At 40.6% G+C, this 19,583-nt stretch overlaps 1 pseudogene; it reads right to left on the bottom strand.

Annotated features, from left to right (window-relative positions):
- Positions 1–2,217: 2,217 nt before the first annotated feature.
- LOC133930241 (glutamate receptor 2.8-like) lies at positions 2,218–19,573 on the bottom strand (annotated as a pseudogene).
- Positions 19,574–19,583: the final 10 nt, after the last annotated feature.

Genomic DNA, 19,583 nt, shown 5'->3' with positions numbered 1-19,583 from the left:
TGCACCACGCGTTGGTAGAGCGTCGACGCTGACCTTTTCACGAGGTGCTGGCAGAACGAAAGAACGGCACACGGTGCATCATCTGGGATCAGTTCCTCCCATGTAATTGCATAGCGTGACTTCATCACTAACACACGAGGGATCGCTTTCGCTACCTCGAGGGAGCATTCCACTCCCATGCCCTGGATCGACCGTCCATGAGTGGCCTGCTCGGATCGCAAGAATTTTACGGGAGTTTGACAAGAAACAGTTCGATTTACGCAGGAATCGGCGAAAGTTTTCACGAGGAAAACAGGGCGTCGGTCAAGGCGCATGCTCTCACTGTCTTGACTTTGAAGATTGCCGGAACGGTTCGTAGGCCAGCCAGTCAAGTCTTCTCCTGCCGGTTGTCTTCGGTAACCAAATTCTTCTGCATGACTTAAGTGAAACCGGCCTCGAGTCGCTAGAAGATGCAGAGAAATGTCTCCAATCTCTGCCTTCAATTCAGAACTGTACTTGCACAAGACATCGGTCACCGCTGGTGTACATTCTGTGCCACATACATGCTATATGCGCAATTGCGCAGAAGCCTCATTTGGAGTGACAATTCCTTCATCCCAGAATTCAGCCTAGTGGCTTCAGGTGACTGATTCTGGTTGTCTACATGGTTATTGGTTGACCTGAATTCAGGGCTATGCTACTACATGCTACTTGTTCAATGTTCAGATCTACAGACTTGAAATCAGTCTGGTGCCAGCGATTTGACTCTATAGACAAGAGATGTATCTGGGAAATTAAGGTGGCAGAAATAAGAAAATATAGGGCAGGCACACGTTTTGCAAGATCCAAAGGCATGGCAAGGTGAGAAATGATGTTTTTCAATTAGATAATAATCTGATACAATAATCATATCTCATCTGTTCGTGTATAAAATGAATTAAGATCAACTAAGCATATGTCAACTATTCGACATGCATCTCTCCTACGTATTCTAGAAAAAAGAACAATTCAACATGCATGCGCTACAAAGATGACGACAGTGGAGTTTCAGCAAAGCTCACAATTAACAAGGAACATAATCGACATCTTCAAAGCTCCCGTACTCCTACAAATTACCACTACCTAAGCAAACATAAGAATGCCACCATGGTTCATTTCAGCTTTTCTTGCGGCTGGAGAACAAACCTACAGGAAGCAACCTGATGAAAATATTCTAGTTGGACTCCGTCTCAATCTGGATGATTCAGCAGGCGCAAAGTCATTATTCTGCAATTGCAATTGTTGTGGTTCATCTCCACTAGCGGTTTCTCCACTGCTATCGGCACGCTGTGTACTAAAGTTTCTCAGCTCGGTGTAATTGGCAAGAATGACCTCTCAATATTGCCTTTAGAAGAACATTGATCGGAAATAATATGACAGCTTGGAATGACTTGCTTCATAAGTTGGTTTCTATACAGCTTAATGATAATCGTGATATGTTTCAATGGTCTTTACATCAACTTAGAAGATTCACGGTCCGATCCATGTATAGATCTTTGATTAGCGAATTCGTCATTCCAAACAACTTATATCTTTGGCAGCTAAATCTACCACTAAAGATTAAAGTGTTCTTATGGTTTTTGTTTAATGGAAAGACTCTAACTAAAGATAATTTAGCAAAACGACGTTAGGAAGGAAGTATCATATGTTGTTTTTGTCATCATGAGGAAACAATACAACATCTTTTTTTCGAATGTCACACTGCTAAATTTATTTGGCGTGTGGTTAAGGTTATGTTTGGCTTAAATACATCAACTAGTGTCTCCAATATGTTTGGTAGTTGGCTTAATGGGATGAGTCAAGATTTTAAAAACCACACTTTGGTTAGAGCTAGTGCTCTTTGTTGGGCTATTTGGTTAAGTCGAAATGATGTGGTTTTTGACAGGTCAAAAGTCCACTCTTCTATGCAGGTTCTTTTCAGGGGTATTTACTGGATTCGTTTTTTATCTTTGCTACAAAAGATGGAGGATCGACCTCTTATAAAGGACGCATGTCGAAGAATGGAATCGACAACGATGGAAATTTACGCCCGATATGGTTGGCTGTTTAGTAATAGACTTTTGCTTGACTTGGTTCGGGCTTTTTTAGTTCACTCCTGTCTTTGCTTAATCTATCCGGAATACTGGATATTTTGTTAAACCTTGTAATAATGAACGGCTGCATGCATAACTCTATGCAAAGGCCGGAATAAGTCTTTATCTAAAAAAAAAGAATGAACTTGGGCAAGTCTATTACCAGCATGACGCAGAGAGTAAATCTATTGACAATGAAGAGGCCTTTGAAGCTCCGTAAATTGAGGCGTACGGAATCAGTATTGGGATTGCCATAATCGGGGAAAGGAGTTGCATCCGCAAACCATTTCCTTTGAATATGAAATCCTTCATGCCCCTCTGTTGAGTTCACGATGGCCTTCGAAAGGTCAGGTGCCAATGGGGAGCCTCTAGGGAAAACCTTCAGACATGGAAGATATCAGGCCAGGTGAACATGGCTAGAAGATTTTATGATCTACCAAAACATAGGTGCAAGGAACTTACAAAATCAAATCCATCAGTCCTGTCCATGGGGACAACTATTTGGAACTCTTTTCCGTAATGAGTGAGGAAAGAATCTAGATAGGGGATTGTCGGAAACTTTCGCAACCAACAAAGAAGGAGCTTTCGGCTTCGGCCCATTGGAATGGTCCGAAGTCAAGGTGAGAGAACTTCACTGGACAGAGAACTGTGTGTTGTAATTAATGTCTTCTATCTTTTCAGTTACAATGTTGTTTTATTTATATGCCGTATTTAACCACTCTCTGTTACTAAGTACAGTAATACCCTTGTAACTGACATTCCCGATATATTTGAGGGCAATACGGTATTATTCTATAGCGCATCTATGCTATTTACAATTTTGCCCTTCTGGGTCCTTGGTTACCAGCTTCAATTTCTCCTTCGCCGTGTTCCCGAAGGTCTACGACCGATGGTACCTTCGGAGCACATTCCTCAGTGCCCTGTGCGATGGTCTTCGCCAAGCCTCCGGAGGCTAGCCGAATGCTTTGCCCGCGAACATCTCTAATGTCCCTTTGACCGACTCTCTCGCAAGGCCCAACGGGGATCTTCAGTCAACTTCCGAAGGCCCATCGATTGCTTCGCTGAAACCGGCATACAGACACGCTTTGGTGGCGTGGAGCATCCACAAAGTACCTTCGACATGTCCAAAGGGTTCCTGCAACATGCGAGACTCATAACGATTGTAGACTATTAGTAAATAGTGGTCGGAGAGAACTTCGACCCTGCTCGCAAGGGGGCCTGTGAGACCATCCCCCACCAGGGATCTCATCAAAGATAGACGACACCCTTCCATGCTTTGATCATGTTCTCAATGCTTTTGTGTATTCCTCCAGTGTGCTCAAGACCTTTATCTTGCACTCATCAAGTGGAGTCTCATAAGCATTGCGTGCACAGGTGATCCATTCTGGTATCCAACATAATCTCCATTGTGCAAGAGTTGCCTAGGATCAGTCACTCAAGGTTGGAGCTTCTGCGCAGTTAGCAAAGATGACAAGCTCGCCGTATAGCTCTGCACTAACACAACCACCACAAAGCACCAAATCACCACCACAACTTTTGAATGAAGGCTCTTGATAATTTGATCTGCCACAAAGTATAGTAAAAAAAAGGTATTACTAAGAATTTAAGTAAGCAAGTAAAACACATAGAAATTCGAGTTTGAAGTACTATAAAGATGCGTGCAATTTTGTTTTGTAGAGTGTTAGGAAGAACAAGGATGTTCTGTAACCACATACCATGAGAAAAGGTCAAAGTGGAGAAAGTAAAGCAAAAAGAAGTTGAAAGTGCATGTAGCCCCTATGTGTGGTTTTGGTAATTAATGATAATACCTATGGACTAACAATGGTGTTGAGTTTGTTAGTAGGTTTTTCCATAGGTGATGCATGGATGAGAGATATGCATGAGCTCTAGGTTATTCCATAGGAGATGCATAAATGATGAAGCATGGATTCTTTGAGAAATGCCATGAGTTCAAATAATTGCATCAAAAGTCATTGAGATTTTAGTGATGCTCATAAGAAGAAGAAAAAGCTCAATAAGATTGGCAATAAGCTTGAAGGCTAAGTTACTTGTGGAGATCAAGTAACTAAAGGTATGACTTGTTAATAGAGTTTTATGGACTAACTCATGTGCTATGTGTTTAAGAATGAGTGAGGGTTAGGTTCTATATGAAGATTGACAATATGCATGAAGGCTAATAAGTTACTTGTGGAGATCAAGTAACTTAAGGTATAAATGTTGTCATTTAGGTTTTATGGACTAACCCATGTGCTTTGTGCTTGAGAGTGAGTTGGGGTTAGGATCTATAAGAAGGCTTAAGTTGAATTGAAATCACATATGCCAAAAGTGAAGAACAAGAGTGGACTCCATATATGAAAAAGTGAATTCTTTGAAGATGTCGAATACAAAATGGTTTTCTATGGCAAGACGGTGAAGGGCAAGCAAGACTCGGCTGTGATGGACCATCCGTGGTGAAGGGCAAGCAAATAGCTTGGCGCCGAAGGACCAAGGCGGTGGTGAAGAGCGAGTGAAGGCTTTGCGCCGATGGACCGTGCGAGGTCATGGGAAGCTATGGATGATTCACATCAATCATATGAAGAATCAAGAAGAGATGGAGTGAAGAATATATGGAAGTTAGCAACCCTCAAGGTTTGAAAGAAAAAGAAGCGGTACTTGAAAGTTTTCAAATGCTCAAAGTGGTTCAAACGAGTTTTATCTTTGAATTTGAGTATAGGTATGCCGCACTATTAAGAGGGATGCAACGTGAGCTAATTGTCGCGTCTCAGTGCTCAAGAGTTTCCAACCAAACCCAAAGTGAGAGTTTGTTGTTAAGAGTCCGGAGCGGAAAGTGCAGAAGTGTCCAAAATGGGTTTTGGAGTGTTCCTAATTTGATACTATGTGTTTTAGGTCATGAATTCAGTTGGTATATGTAGCCCTCTGAATAAGCTTTCCGTAGAGTCCAAAATCGTCGAAATCGGACTCCGGGATCAAAAGTTATCACCGTTTTTCGGAGGTCAGTTGTGCTGTGGCCGAAGACTCCGGTGTAGGCCGGATACTCCGGTACCTGGAAAGGCCGGAGACTCCGGTGAAGTCCGGATACTCCGGTACCTGGAGTGGCCGGAGACTCCGGGAAGTCTCCGGGGCTATTTTCTGTGTTAAGTGCCGACCGGAGACTCCGGTATAGGCCGGATACTCCGGTAAAAGTTCAGAAAAGAGCACAACGGCTAGTTCTGACACATTCTGTGACCGTTCTGACACCGTATTTGAATTTAGGGCCAGATACTCCGGTGTTCACCGGATACTCCGGTCAGTTCTGACAAAAACAGTAACGGCTAGTTGTTTGGAGTGGGCTATTGATACCCCACTCATCCCATCCTTTGGGGCTGCTGCAAGGGGCACGAAAGAACACATTTTTAGAGCCAAAAGAACCTCTCCCACTCCATTCTAGTGTGTGATTTGAGAAGAAAAGTGAGTTGGGTTGAGAGATTGGAAGATTGAGTGCAAGTGAGCTAAATCCATTCTTGAGCACTCGAGTTCTCGGCAAGAAGTTCGATTGCGTTTGTTACTCTTGGAGGTTAAGCCTCCTAGCCGGCTAGGTGTTGCCCAGTGAGCTCCCGCGCGTGTGGTGAGCCGCGGGAAAGTTTGTGAAGGTCGATCTCGCCTCCGAAAGGGAAGAGATAAAGCTAGTGGATCGAGGAAAGCGGTTGAAAGAGACCCGGCTCGTTGGAGCTTCCTTAACGGAGATGTAGGATTCACGGTAGTGAATCCGAACTTCGGGAAACAAATCTTTGTGTCTCATCTCTTGTTTCCTTACTTTTATGTTCTTGCTCAAATCTTTGTGCATATTGTTCGATCTATTTGTTTGTGTGTATTTGAGTGTAGGTTCTTCGTGAATCTACTTGGAATCATCTCCGGGAACACACGATATCACTTGGTTTGAGTTAGAACTCTCTACTCATTAATTTTATTCAGTTTCGGGCTCAGTTCTGTACAGAACCTGGAGAATCCGGCCTTTACCGGAGTTTCCGGACCTGTACACACCGGAGTATCCGGACTACACCGGAGTCTCCGGTGAACAGTAATTTCAGGCATATGAACAGTGTTTTCAGCCTTTTTCAATTTAAGTTTTATTGCATATCTCTTGCTAGAATTGAATAATTTTAGTCACCTTAGGATTATAATTTTCACACTTATTTAGGGTGATTGTGCACTAGTTGAGCCTAGCATATTTAGGTTTTTCACTTGTGAAAAATCCGTTAATTTATATTCCGCTGCAAGTTTAGACCAACGGTAAAAAGGGGTGAATTTTTTGTAAAACGCCTATTCACCGCCCCTCTAGGCGACATCATTGTCCTTTCAATTGGTATCAGAGCCAAGTCTCTCTTTTTGGACTTTACCGCCTAGATAGTAAAGATGTCGACTAGCGGATTAGTGCACGTAGAGCCACTCCTTTTAGATGGTTCAAATTATTGTGATTGGAGTACTCGCATGCTTAATATTTTTAGGGCCATGGGTCCTCAAATAGAGCGAGTTGTAGATATGAGCATTTCTCCTCCTAATGATAAACTCATATCACCCGAAGAGGAAGAGAAATGCATATATCTCAATGCTCAAGGTACTAATGTCTTATTTGATTATTTGAGCATAGATGTTATTGAATCGATCTTACCGCTTGAGGACGCTCATCTCATTTGGACTACTCTCAAAGAAAGATATGACACGCCCAAATGTGATGAAGAACAACTTCTTCCGGAGACATCATTTGGAGAGCGTTACACTTCATCTTCACATCATGAAGAACTCCAAATGATTTTCTCTTTTGTCCAAGAGGATGTCACTCCGTCATCCACTTCACCAATATTTAACAACAAGCAAGGTAATGAAATGGTGAATATAGTAAGTGAGTGTTCAATCCCTTCTTTGGACTTTAACAACACTTGCAATGAAATTTTCATATCTAGTAATGTTGTCAAGACTTGCATATCATCTAGTGCAAAAATGCTACTTATCATGATGATATGACTCTTTGCTCTCATGGTGATGCATCTATTTTCACTAGTATTTGTGAGACTAACTTTTTGAAGGAAATAGAAGTCTATGAGGGACAAAGCCTAGATGGAGAAGCATCCACCTCTCCAAGATGCTCATCCCCTCACATCGATTCTCCATTGTGCCTTAGGCAAAAGGTAAAATGAAATCGGTAAGTGAGATTAATAATGCTAAAGCTAGTTCTAGTGCTAGTAATAGTGATGAGCTCGAATTTGATCTTTTGAGCAAAAAGAATATGTCTAAAATGATAAAGCTCATGATCACCATGGAAGGCTTAGAAGAAAGCCTTGAGAGGCAAGAGGAATTCCTCATTGAGAAAATAGAAGAGCTTAAGGCCTTAAATATGAAATATGAAAAACTTCAAGAATCCCATAGTTCTTTATCTAATCTTTATGGAGATCTTAAAGTTAAGCATATTTCTTTGATTGATAAATTAGATGCTATGCCTCTAGTGGATTTAGAAAAATCATGTCCTAATTGCAATTCTTTATCTAAGGACAAATTCACTATTTCTCCCGTTGATGATGCTTGTGCTACTAACTCTAATTCTTATGTAGCATCTTTGGAGAAAGAAAATAGTGAGCTAAAGGCTCAACTTGAAGAGCTCACTAGAAAGCATGTGGCCTTGCAAGAAAATCATGATGAGCTTGTTTGCTCTCATGAAAATCTTATGTACTCACATGCCATGCTAGAAATAGCTCATGAGGTTGTGGTAACAACGGTAAAATTCTATAAACCTCATATGGACATTAGCACACATTCTTTGCATAATGTAGATTTAACATGTGCTAGTTCTAGCAATTCATTTAATGTCAATTCTATATCCAATGATGAATTGCCTACTAATCTTTGTTGCTCTAAAGCTAATATTTTCCCTAGTGTTGCTTGTAATATTGATAGCAAAGGGAAAAATGAGAAGCACAAATATTATGGACTTGATGCAAAATCCAACAAGAAGAACAAGTCCAATAATGTCAAGATCAAAGGGCAAAATCAAAAGAAGATCAAGGCTCTCATCACTTGCTTCATGTGCAAGAAAGAGGGCCCCCATATGAGAGATTGCCCTTTGAAGAAAATAGAAAAGAAGATGAGCCAAGTTAAGAAGATGGCTCATGTCAAGTGCTCAAGCATGGGACACTATACCTCTATGTGTTCCAACAAGGTTGATGACAAGACCACACTTCTAAAGAAAAAAAACAAGAAGAAGCAAGAGGAAGTGTTATGGATGCAATGAGAAGAGACATGAAATTGCATCATGCCCCTACATGAAGAATGAAGGTCTTATGTCATCAAGGAAGAGGCTCACCGGCAAGGAAGCAAGCAAGAAGCAAGATGAGAAGATATCTTGTAAGGACAAGCACCGCATTTGCTACACTTGTTGGGCTAAGGGATATATTGGTAAGAATTGTCCCATTGGTAACATTCCTAAGCCTAACTCATTCAATAATGATCAATATTTGCCTAAGAATGTTAAGAGTGGTACTTATGTTGCTAAGGTGATTAGTTCATCTCATGCTAATGCAAAAGCCATTTGGGTGCCTAAATCTTTCATGACTAACCTTAAAGGATCCAACATGGTTTGGGTACCACAAAGTGCTTAATTTGCTAAATAGGTACTTGGAGATGTATTGAAGACTTGGCTTGCTTGAGAGAAACTATATTGAATATATCATATCAAGATTTTTTCAAATTGGGTTTTCTCATAATATTTGGAAAGAAGTGCCAAGAGTGTGGATTATTGCTTTATTTCAATCTTAAATGACATCTCGGTAACAAGTATCTAACTTGAGCTATCTAGCCACTTAGCTTAACATAGGTGCAAATATTCACAATTTTTCATGGTCGTGAGCACTTGAATGTGGCTAGGTAAAATTTGAGCAAAATTTATACTTTGTGTAATATGATGTTTTTAACGGCTCTCTAGTAGAGCAATATCTTGCTAATAATGTAGGTAATGGATACTTTGTGATGGTTATGAAAAATGAACTCAATCACATCAAAAGAAATGAAGTGAGAAGAATAAAGCTCAAATCAAATAAAGACACACTCCATTCAAATACAATAGCTTATACCCAATAAAGCTTCTCACATAATAGATTGCCAAGAAAATTCACATCTTGTGGTAATCTACACTATCTCATGGTTGTAAGTTTATTTTTGGCACAAGTATTTCCTTTGTAAATTTCTTTTGTGCCTTAACTTAAAATATAGGGTAAACTCCTCTAAATTCTTAAATAAACTAAGTGTATGTTACAAGTAATTTAAGTACTTGGATGCACATATATATGGGGAGCTCATCTATATTTTGTGCTTTGAGACTAATATTTCTTCAAGTAAAATTTGTCTTTAGTCTCTTGATAAAATGGAGGGCATTGGAGACTTGGCTATTTATTTGAAGATTTATCTAATTGATTAAAGAGTCAAGTTTTGTGGAATTATATTTATTTTTACCCAATGTTACTCTATAAATGTAACTCTCTATCACAATGCCTTAAATTCATATTCTCGTTCATTGTGTTAGATTTATTGTTCTACACTTTTTTCTAGAAGTTTCTAGTTCTTTGCATGTGTAGGTTATGTATCTATGCTTGTTTAGAGCTTATGCTTATGCTAGCATGTGTAGACTTTAGTGCAATCTTGCCATACTTACTCATTTCATATTCATACATGTCTTGATTACTTACTAAGTGTGCTATGAATTTGTTTCTAGTGCATCTAGCTTTTCCTGCCAACTAGTATGTGTAGGATGCATTGCACTTTTATGTGTTGATAGTGGTTTTGGAGCCTTATTTGATATTATTCGTCTTATTGAATTCTATTTGGCTCTCTTTTGTGGATATTAATGGATTATCGTATTATGGGGGGTATTATGCTTTATGCATCTTAAATACCCATAATTTGTGAACATTTGAGCAATACCATTTAGAATTGATATTATTGTTTATCTAGCATCTATGTGGTATGTCAAGCTCATGTAAAGCTCTCATTTTTGCAAGAAACCATTAATTGATCCACTTTTGGTTTAAATTGAAACTTGAGAGTCGTGGTGCTTATCTAGTGATCTTTTCAATCTCAAGATTTTTAATTTGAATCATTTCTCATTCGGATCAAATCAACAATTATTTTCATTGTCCGGAGTCTCCGGTGTTCACCGGATACTCCGGTAGTTGGTGTTTTTAGTCCGGAGTCTCCGAGGTAGACTCCGGTAGAGAGTCTCGGTTAAGCATTTATTTTTGTTGAAAAAGACCGGAGTCTCCGGTGTTCACCGGATACTCCGGTAGGAGAAAATATTTTTACCGGAGTCTCCGAGGGAGACTCCGCCAGAGAGCCTCGGTTAATATTTATTATTTTGATAAAAAGGACCGGAGTCTCCGGTGTTCACCGGATACTCCGGTATCTGGAGAACTCGGAGAGTCCGGCAAAGGTTCCGAGACTTTTCTGTGTGGCGACTGAGTGCCACCCGGAGTCTCCGGTGTTCACCGGATACTCCGGATCAGTTCAACAGAACTGTATCAACTATTATTTTTATTTGTGTTTTCTTGTAATAGTTGACTTTGTGAGGAATGTGTTTGAAGCATGTGTTTAATTTCTAAAATCATTCTTACATGCTTCTTGAAAGAAAGTTGATCCATGCCTTTTTGCAATTACCGACTTGTGATATCTCCACATACCATTGTCTTCTTACAATTGGTAATAATACAAGTGGTAATCCTTGTTGATCATCTTTGTTTCAATTCTTGCTTTCAAGTGACTTCCTTCTATGTGAAAAATTGCATTTAACTCCTATGTTAGGAATATTGATTTCTTCAATGAAACTTTCCTTTTTGGAGTCTTTGGAAGCTTGCTATCTCAATGCTTATATCATTTTCTATATACTTGCTTGAGATAAGTTTTTGAGCATGAATGCAATTCTATTCTTTATATGCTCAAATCTTGCTTAGTTCACTTGTTGAGCTTTGAGAGCGATCATTTGTTGATTTTTGTCTTAGATGTAATTTGGACAACCTTTTGATATTTGTCTTTCATTTGGTATTTTTAAGTTTCATATGCTATTTTTGTCCAAATTATATCTTATTGGATCTTGAAAGTGACGAGCATGCTTGTTTGACTTAAATGTTAAAATCTATAATATGTTTGATTTCTTTGATCCTACATTTAGAGTAAGCCTCTCTCAAGTATTTTTTTATTGTCTAAAAGGTGCATAGAGCTTTCATTTGATTTCAATTGGTATATACCTTCGTTCGGTATATATTTTCAATTGGTATATATCTGTTGGTATGAACTTGAATTGTTATCATTTCATACAAATATGCACATATTTATGAGAGAGCGTGCTCTATGTGATGTGTTCACTAACATTTTCGGACCCAATGAGTTTGGGGACCAAATTGTTCTTAAATGAATTTTAGGTACAATGAAGATGCATTGGATGCTTGAATTAATCATAATGAATGTCCTTTCAAGTAGAAGCTCATTTCAATTGAAATTCATGAAGATGATTTTGTCCTTTCAATTGGATTTTTCATGAAGAAGGTCTTTATCTTTCAATTGATATCTACAAAGAAGACCATCTCCTTCAATTTCAATTGGAATCAAGAGAAGGACCATATCAAAGTGAGCAATTCAATATCATTCCAAGTAATTTGTTCTTGATTTATGCATTTAATTTTAAAGATTCAATCTTGTGTAGATTGCATCATATCATAAAAATATCTTGCAAAAATGTGTCTTTCTTGCAAGTGCTTAAAACCTCTTTATTGCAAATATGAGCAATTTGAAGTAGCATATTTTTGTGAGAACTCTATAATCATGTTTATGATTCATCCAATCCCAAATATGCAAAAGATTTTATATCAAATGCTTGAGTTGCTCCTATATGCAATATTGATGAAATTTGCAAAATCCTTTGCTTGAGGTTTGTAGTCCGCTTTAAATTGCTCTTTTGGACATATATGCTCATTTGATGTTGACACTTTGTTATAAACGAGAAATTCGTTATATTGTCAACAATTTTGCTATGTTTAACTTAGAGCATGATCCATTGCACTTGTGCTTTAGATATTCATTTCGGACTCGTGCTTGCTTTGCCTTCAATTAAATTTGTTTCAATTGGCATCTATTTCAATTGGAATTGGTATCTCTTTCAATTGTTTCAATTGGTATGCTTTGAACTTTCAATTGATATCTCTTATAGGTATTCAATTGATATCCTTTGAAATTTTAATTGGCATTTTTTTTTCAATTGCTATCTCTTGTAGGTATCTAATTAATATCTTTTGAAGTTTTAATTGGTATTTCCTTTTGAAATCTCTTTTGGCATCTCTTTTAAACTCCTTTGACCTATTGTATAACTTGTTCTCCTCACATAGCTCGTAATTGGATAAGTGTATTTGGTTTAACTCAAACTATGAGAAATACACATATTATGAGGAGTTTACACTATATATGGTCATGCACTAGCTCTCGATGATTCCCTCTTGTGGGATAGGGCTAATGGTGTTTTGGAGAAAAAATTCTCTTTTGGCAAGTCCTACTTAATTCTTACCAATTTGATGTAAATTGGGGGAGAATTTATTTCGATGATTCCATTTTGGCATTGATGTCAATTGGGGAAGAATTTGGACTAGATGTTATATTTTGTAAGAGGTCTTTGCTTATGGAGGATAATTTGCTTATAGGGGGAAGATGTCAATTAGGTTAAAGTTTTTCTTTGCATGAGCATATTCATCTTCATACATACTTTGTCATGCTTGCTTGATATGTATAAAGAAAACTCCGTCCAAAATTTGAGATAGACAATATATGCAATGACATTCGAGATTCATTCACACATGCATAGATTGTGGGGGAGTTTACTATATACATATGTTGGTTTTTACTAATATCAAAACCCTTGTGGTGTTTGATGCTAGTAAAACTTGTTTTGGCAATCTCAAATATCTTTGTGATATTTGATATTTCCAAAACTTGTTCTTTATATACATTCATCTTCGGATTATATGTATACTTAGAACTTTAATTTTTATCAAATATAATCATCTAGTGAGATTGTCATCAATTACTAAAATGGGGGACATTAAAAGTGCATCTAGCCCCTATGTGTGGTTTTGGTAATTAATGATAATACCTATAGACTAATAATGGTGTTGAGTTTGTTAGTAGGTTTTTCCATAGGTGATGCATGGATGAGAGATATGCATGAGCTCTAGGTTATTCCATAGGTGATGCATGGATGAGAGATATGCATGAGCTCTAGGTTATTCCATAGGAGATGCATAAATGATGAATCATGGATTCTTTGAGAAATGCTATGAGTTCAAATAATTGCATCAAAAATCATTGAGATTTTAGTGATGCTCATAAGAAGAAGAAAAAACTCAATAAGATTGGCAATAAGCTTGAAGGCTAAGTTACTTGGGGAGATCAAGTAACTAAAGGTATGCCTTGTTAATAGAGTTTTATGGACTAACCCATGTGCTATGTGTTTAAGAATGAGTGAGGGTTAGGTTCTATATGAAGATTGACAATATGCATGAAGGCTAATAAGTTACTTGTGGAGATCAAGTAACTTAAGGTATAAATGTTGTCATTTAGGTTTTATGGACTAACCCATGTGCTTTGTGCTTGAGGGTGAGTTGGGGTTAGGATTTATAAGAAGGCTTAAGTTGAATTGAAATCACATATGCCAAAAGTGAAGAACAAGAGTGGACTCCATATATGAAAAAGTGAATTCTTTGAAGATGTCGAATACAAAATGGTTTTCTATGGCAAGACAGTGAAGAGCAAGCAAGACTCGGCTGCGATGGACCATCCGTGGTGAAGGGCAAGCAAATAGCTTGGCGCCGAAGGACCAAGGCGGTGGTGAAGAGCGAGTGAAGGCTTTGCGCCGATGGACCGTGCGAGGCCATGGGAAGCTATGGATGATTCACATCAATCATATGAAGAATCAAGAAGAGATGAAGTGAAGAATATATAGAAGTTAGCAACCCTCAAGGTTTGAAAGAAAAAGAAGCGGTACTTGAAAGTTTTCAAATGCTCAAAGTGGTTCAAACGAGTTTTATCTTTGAATTTGAGTATAGGTATGCCGCACTATTAAGAGGGATGCAACGTGAGCTAATTGTCGCGTCTCAGTGCTCAAGAGTTTCCAACCAAACCCAAAGTGAGAGTTTGTTGTTAAGAGTCCGGAGCGGAAAGTGCAGAAGTGTCCAAAATGGGTTTTGGAGTGTTCCTAATTTGATACTATGTGTTTTAGGTCATGAATTCAGTTGGTATGTGTAGCCCTCTGAATAAGCTTTCCGTAGAGTCCAAAATCGTCGAAATCGGACTCCGGGATCAAAAGTTATCACCGTTTTTCGGAGGTCAGCTGTGCTGTGGCCGAAGACTCCGGTGTAGGCCGGATACTCCGGTACCTGGAAAGGCCGGAGACTCCGGTGAAGTCCGGATACTCCGGTACCTGGAGTGGCCGGAGACTCCGGGAAGTCTCCGGGGCTATTTTCTGTGTTAAGTGCCGACCGGAGACTCCGGTATAGGCCGGATACTCCGGTAAAAGTTCAGAAAAGAGCACAACGGCTAGTTCTGACACATTCTGTGACCGTTCTGACACCGTATTTGAATTTAGGGCCAGATACTCCGGTGTTCACCGGATACTCCGGTCAGTTCTGACAAAAACAGTAACGGCTAGTTGTTTGGAGTGGGCTATTGATACCCCACTCACCCCATCCTTTGGGGCTGCTGCAAGGGGCACGAAAGAACACATTTTTAGAGCCAAAAGAACCTCTCCCACTCCATTCTAGTGTGTGATTTGAGAAGAAAAGTGAGTTGGGTTGAGAGATTGGAAGATTGAGTGCAAGTGAGCTAAATCCATTCTTGAGCACTCGAGTTCTCGGCAAGAAGTTCGATTGCGTTTGTTACTCTTGGAGGTTAAGCCTCCTAGCCGGCTAGGTGTTGCCCGGTGAGCTCCCGCGCGTGTGGTGAGCCGCGGGAAAGTTTGTGAAGGTCGATCTCGCCTCCGAAAGGGAAGAGATAAAGCTAGTGGATCGAGGAAAGCGGTTGAAAGAGACCCGGCTCGTTGGAGCTTCCTTAACGGAGACGTAGGATTCACGGTAGTGAATCCGAACTTCGGGAAACAAATCTTTGTGTCTCATCTCTTGTTTCCTTACTTTTATGTTCTTGCTCAAATCTTTGTGCATATTGTTCGATCTACTTGTTTGTGTGTATTTGAGTGTAGGTTCTTCGTGAATCTACTTGGAATCATCTCCGGGAACACACGATATCACTTGGTTTGAGTTAGAACTCTCTACTCATTAATTTTATTCAGTTTCGGGCTCAGTTCTGTACAGAACCTGGAGAATCCGGCCTTTACCGGAGTTTCCGGACCTGTACACACCGGAGTATCCGGACTACACCGGAGTCTCCGGTGAACAGTAATTTCAGGCATATGAACAGTGTTTTCAGCCTTTTTCAATTTAAGTTTTATTGCATATCTCTTGCTAGAATTGAATAATTTTAGTCACCTTAGGATTATAATTTTCACACTTATTTAGGGTGATTGTGCACTAGTTGAGCCTAGCATATTTAGGTTTTTCACTTGTGAAAAATCCGTTAATTTATATTCCGCTGCAAGTTTAGACCAATGGTAAAAAGGGGCGAATTTTTTGTAAAACGCCTATTCACCGCCCTCTAGGCGACATCATTGTCCTTTCAGCAATGCTGAACTGCTTCCATCTTGACCCTTGGAATTTATCATTTGTAGGATTTTCAGTCATCGACACAACAAAGCCAGTGAAGAAGGGAGGAGCCTCCCTCGTCTCACGTCGTCCCCCTTGGGCGACTCGGGGCAACTCCCCTTCCCCCCATCACCTAGCGCTCCCCACCACCGCAATCCGCCCGGCCACCGCCGTCATTGGTGACCTGCTCCGGCGGCGACGGCCCCTTCCCTCCCCCCTCTCTCTCTTCCACTCCTTTTCTCTTCTCCCTCCTCCTCTCCCTCCTGTCGGCTAGTCTTCTTCGTTGTGAGATGCTGCCGAGCCCAGCCTGTCCTCACCGAATCCGCTCTAGCCTGGCCGGATCTGATCTCTCGGTGCTGGATCTGGGTCTTGGCGGCATGCTCACCACGGTTACATGCCTCTCCGGTGCTAAGGTGTGGTGATGGCCGACGGTGCACTGTCGGTGCCTAGTAAGGCTTCTGTCGGGCCCGGCTGTGACCGTGCCACCAGCGCTTGTTGGTGTGTGGGTCGATGGTGTGATGTCGGGGCCAGTTCTCGACACCCGCGTGAGTGTAGGCAACTGTTGGCTCTACAGTGTGTGCTTGTCATCCTATGGCAGTGCTGCGGCGGCCCATGGGTGGGCGTGGCACCAATGCCTCCACTGCTCGAGTGTCTGTCGTCGCCTTGGTGCCACCGTCGTGGCCATGCGTGTGCCAGCCGTGGGGGCCAACATCGTGGTGCTGCTGCCCGTCGTAGTGCCGCCACCATGGTGCCTCTTTCCACCGTGGTGTCGCCACCGTGGTGGCATAGCTATGACGATGCATGCTCGTTGTGAGGGTTGCCGCCATGGTGTTGCTGGTCGACGTGGTGTAGCTGTTGTTTCTATTGTGGTGCTGCTTGGGTGATGTCGCCATGGTGTTGCTCGTTTGTCCGCCTTTGCCCTGGTTGTGTCTGGCTTTTGGCATTTGCGTTGCTCCTCCCGTTTCCTGGCCTCCTCCTCTTCTGTAGGTTTGGGTCCGTGGGGAGCTTCGTGACGCTAGGATGGCTAGGGGACGACACGGCTGTGAGGTGGCGATATTGCTGTTGCTTGGGTTTTTGCCATTGCGTAGGCTGGTCGTGCACCGGGGGGGGGGGGGGGCAGGTTGTGGGAGTCGCTGTCAAAAGCTTTGCCTGGCTTTTGGTTGGCATCGATGATGACGACACCATCGGGTGTCGTTCTCCTCCTTATAGGCATTGTTAGGGCGCCTCCCCACTCCCCTTCCCCTGGACCTTCTGGTTGAAAACCTGGTTCGAGCAACCAGACGGGCGACGACAGTGACTCAACGTCGCGTCCTCCTTGAAGCCGTCGCTCTGGAGGTCCTGTTCTCGTGCTATGGTGGTCATCGTCGACCTAGTGGCGGCTTGGTCAGGCTCGGTTTGAACCGTCAGCTTCTTCTATAGGTTTACCCCTACGTCCTCATTTCATGGCAACTTTTCTTTTTGGTTTGGCTATCCTCGGCAACATTTTGTTCCAATGTGCACTCCTCTAAAGCGACGCGCTGCTGTCTTGTGGGTCAGAAAGGTGTGGCGTAGGAGCAGGACTCTGCCGAACGAATTGTGTTGTGGTGGCGTGGGAGCGGGGCTCCGTCGGTCGAGTTATGGCCAGGGTTCAAAAAACCGTCGGTAACCGCTCAAAAATCGCGGTTACCGACCTTCCCGGTCCGGTCCGGTTTCAAAAACCGCTCGGTAACCGAAATTTGAATTCAAAAAATTCGAAAAAATAAAAAAAATTTAAAAAAAAATCTTAAAAAAAACTAGACATAATTCTAAGAACTTCTGTGAAAAAAAATTTCAAAAATAATGTCGTTTGCATCATATTCTATAGGGAGAATTTTTTAAAAAATGAAAAAAATTGAAGCGTGCGGCTCAATTATTAATTCAAGTTAAGGAAAAGTGTAACATGCAAACACATATTTTTCTTGTATAAAACTTATTTTAAGAGAATCTTTAAAATTGATTTCACTTTATTTAGAGTTTTATTAAATTCTCTATGATTTTTACAAAGTTCACAAGCATAAAGTGAATATGTTAAGAAACATCACTGTAATTAATTTTTTCATGTCTACTATTATTTTTTCTACGTAAATAATAATATAAATAAGCTAATGAAAGTGGTTTCACTAATTTTTAAGGTGTGATGGGTCAGTTATGAATTAATCTAGTCGCAACACATTTACACAATCATGCATGTTACAATAACTAATTCATGAGTTCATATATTTTTAAAAGATATAGGATCATGTAAGAAGACTAACAAAATTAGTTTCATGATTTTTGGATTAGCAAAGAGTAAACTATGCATTTACCTTGGTTTAAAAAATAAAATTTCTCACAGAAAATTTTGAACTTTTTTATGATTATAAATACTTTTATCATGTAGATCATGTTACAAGGAAGCCAACAAAATTTGTTTCACTTGATTTGAAGCTCGGATGAATTAGTTATTGATTTTACAAGATTGAACCCTTTTTTAGGTTTTTTGTTGAACTGCGCTGAAATTCGATAAAACCGCTCGATAAATCGAGAAAACCGAGCGGTTACCGACCCAAACCGCTCGGTAACCGACCGAATCAAAAATGCGAGAAAATCGCTCGGTAACCGACCCAAACCGCTCGGTTACCGAGAGGGCAAAAACATGATTTTTTCGCAAAAATTTAAAATTTGCCAAATGAATTTTCTCCGAATTTTTTTGAATTTTTGACCGGTAACCGCAGTTATCGCGCATTTTCGGTTACCGCCGGAGCTCGGTAACCGAGCTCCGGTCGGTAAATGGAACCCTGGTTGTGGCGACGTGGAAGTAGGGCTCCGTCGTCCGAGTTGTGTGAGAGACAGTCATTTGGTCGGTTAACACGTGAGTTGAGTTGGAATTATCTGTTGTCTGTTGTGCCTCTGGTGTGGGCGTCATTATGTTTCAAGGTCATATTATCGTCTCGGGATTGTCTGTCAATTCCTTTAAACTGTGCAGTTGTGAGATTTTCATATATGATTTTTCTTATAAATTAGATCAATTCTCTCATTCTATAAAAAAATTCGGTAATGCTCTTGCCATCCTTTAGAAGAAAAAACCCAGTGAAGAAGATAAAGACCATAGTGACAATCCAGAGGTCCCTTGTTAGTGGCTCTAAGAAGATCCACATTGTTGCTTTATCATCATTCTTAGTTAAGACAAGCATCGAACCGCCAGACTCTGTGTATGGCATTGTGAAGTCCGCATATCTAGTTCGATTGGCGATAATTGTCACGTCACCCACTGCCGCATCAAACTTCTGTCATACAATCAGGAAAACAGAAAGGAAGCAAGTATGGAATGAGGAATGTTTCAAAATCATTAGCGGGGGGGGGGGGGGGGGCGGTGGGATAGTTGATATCACAGAAAGGAATAATCTTTAAGTACACCTGGGATATCAACTGGTTATATGAACTGGCATAATCATAGGGTATGCACACATAGGGCAGAGCATATAGTAGTCTCTTCACATCAGCCTCAAAGACATGAATGATGTAGCCACTAATACTTGATCCATTGGTGTTAGGATTGGTCTCAACATTCACAAAAAAATTAAAATCACGTCTCATAGGTACACCAATCCGTAGTATCTTTGCGTTTACTGGGAACTCCCAGCTTTGGGTGAGCGCGATTGTCTTGGACTTAGTGAAGGAAGAGAAACCAAGAGCTGGGAGTGGATTTTTTTTTTCCCTGTAAAAGTACATGCGGGAAATC

The sequence above is a fragment of the Phragmites australis genome, chromosome 10 (assembly GCF_958298935.1).
Source record: "Phragmites australis chromosome 10, lpPhrAust1.1, whole genome shotgun sequence".
NCBI lineage: Eukaryota > Viridiplantae > Streptophyta > Magnoliopsida > Poales > Poaceae > Phragmites > Phragmites australis.
Note: the sequence above shows the minus strand (reverse complement) of the source record. Positions and strands in the feature narration are given on the sequence as shown.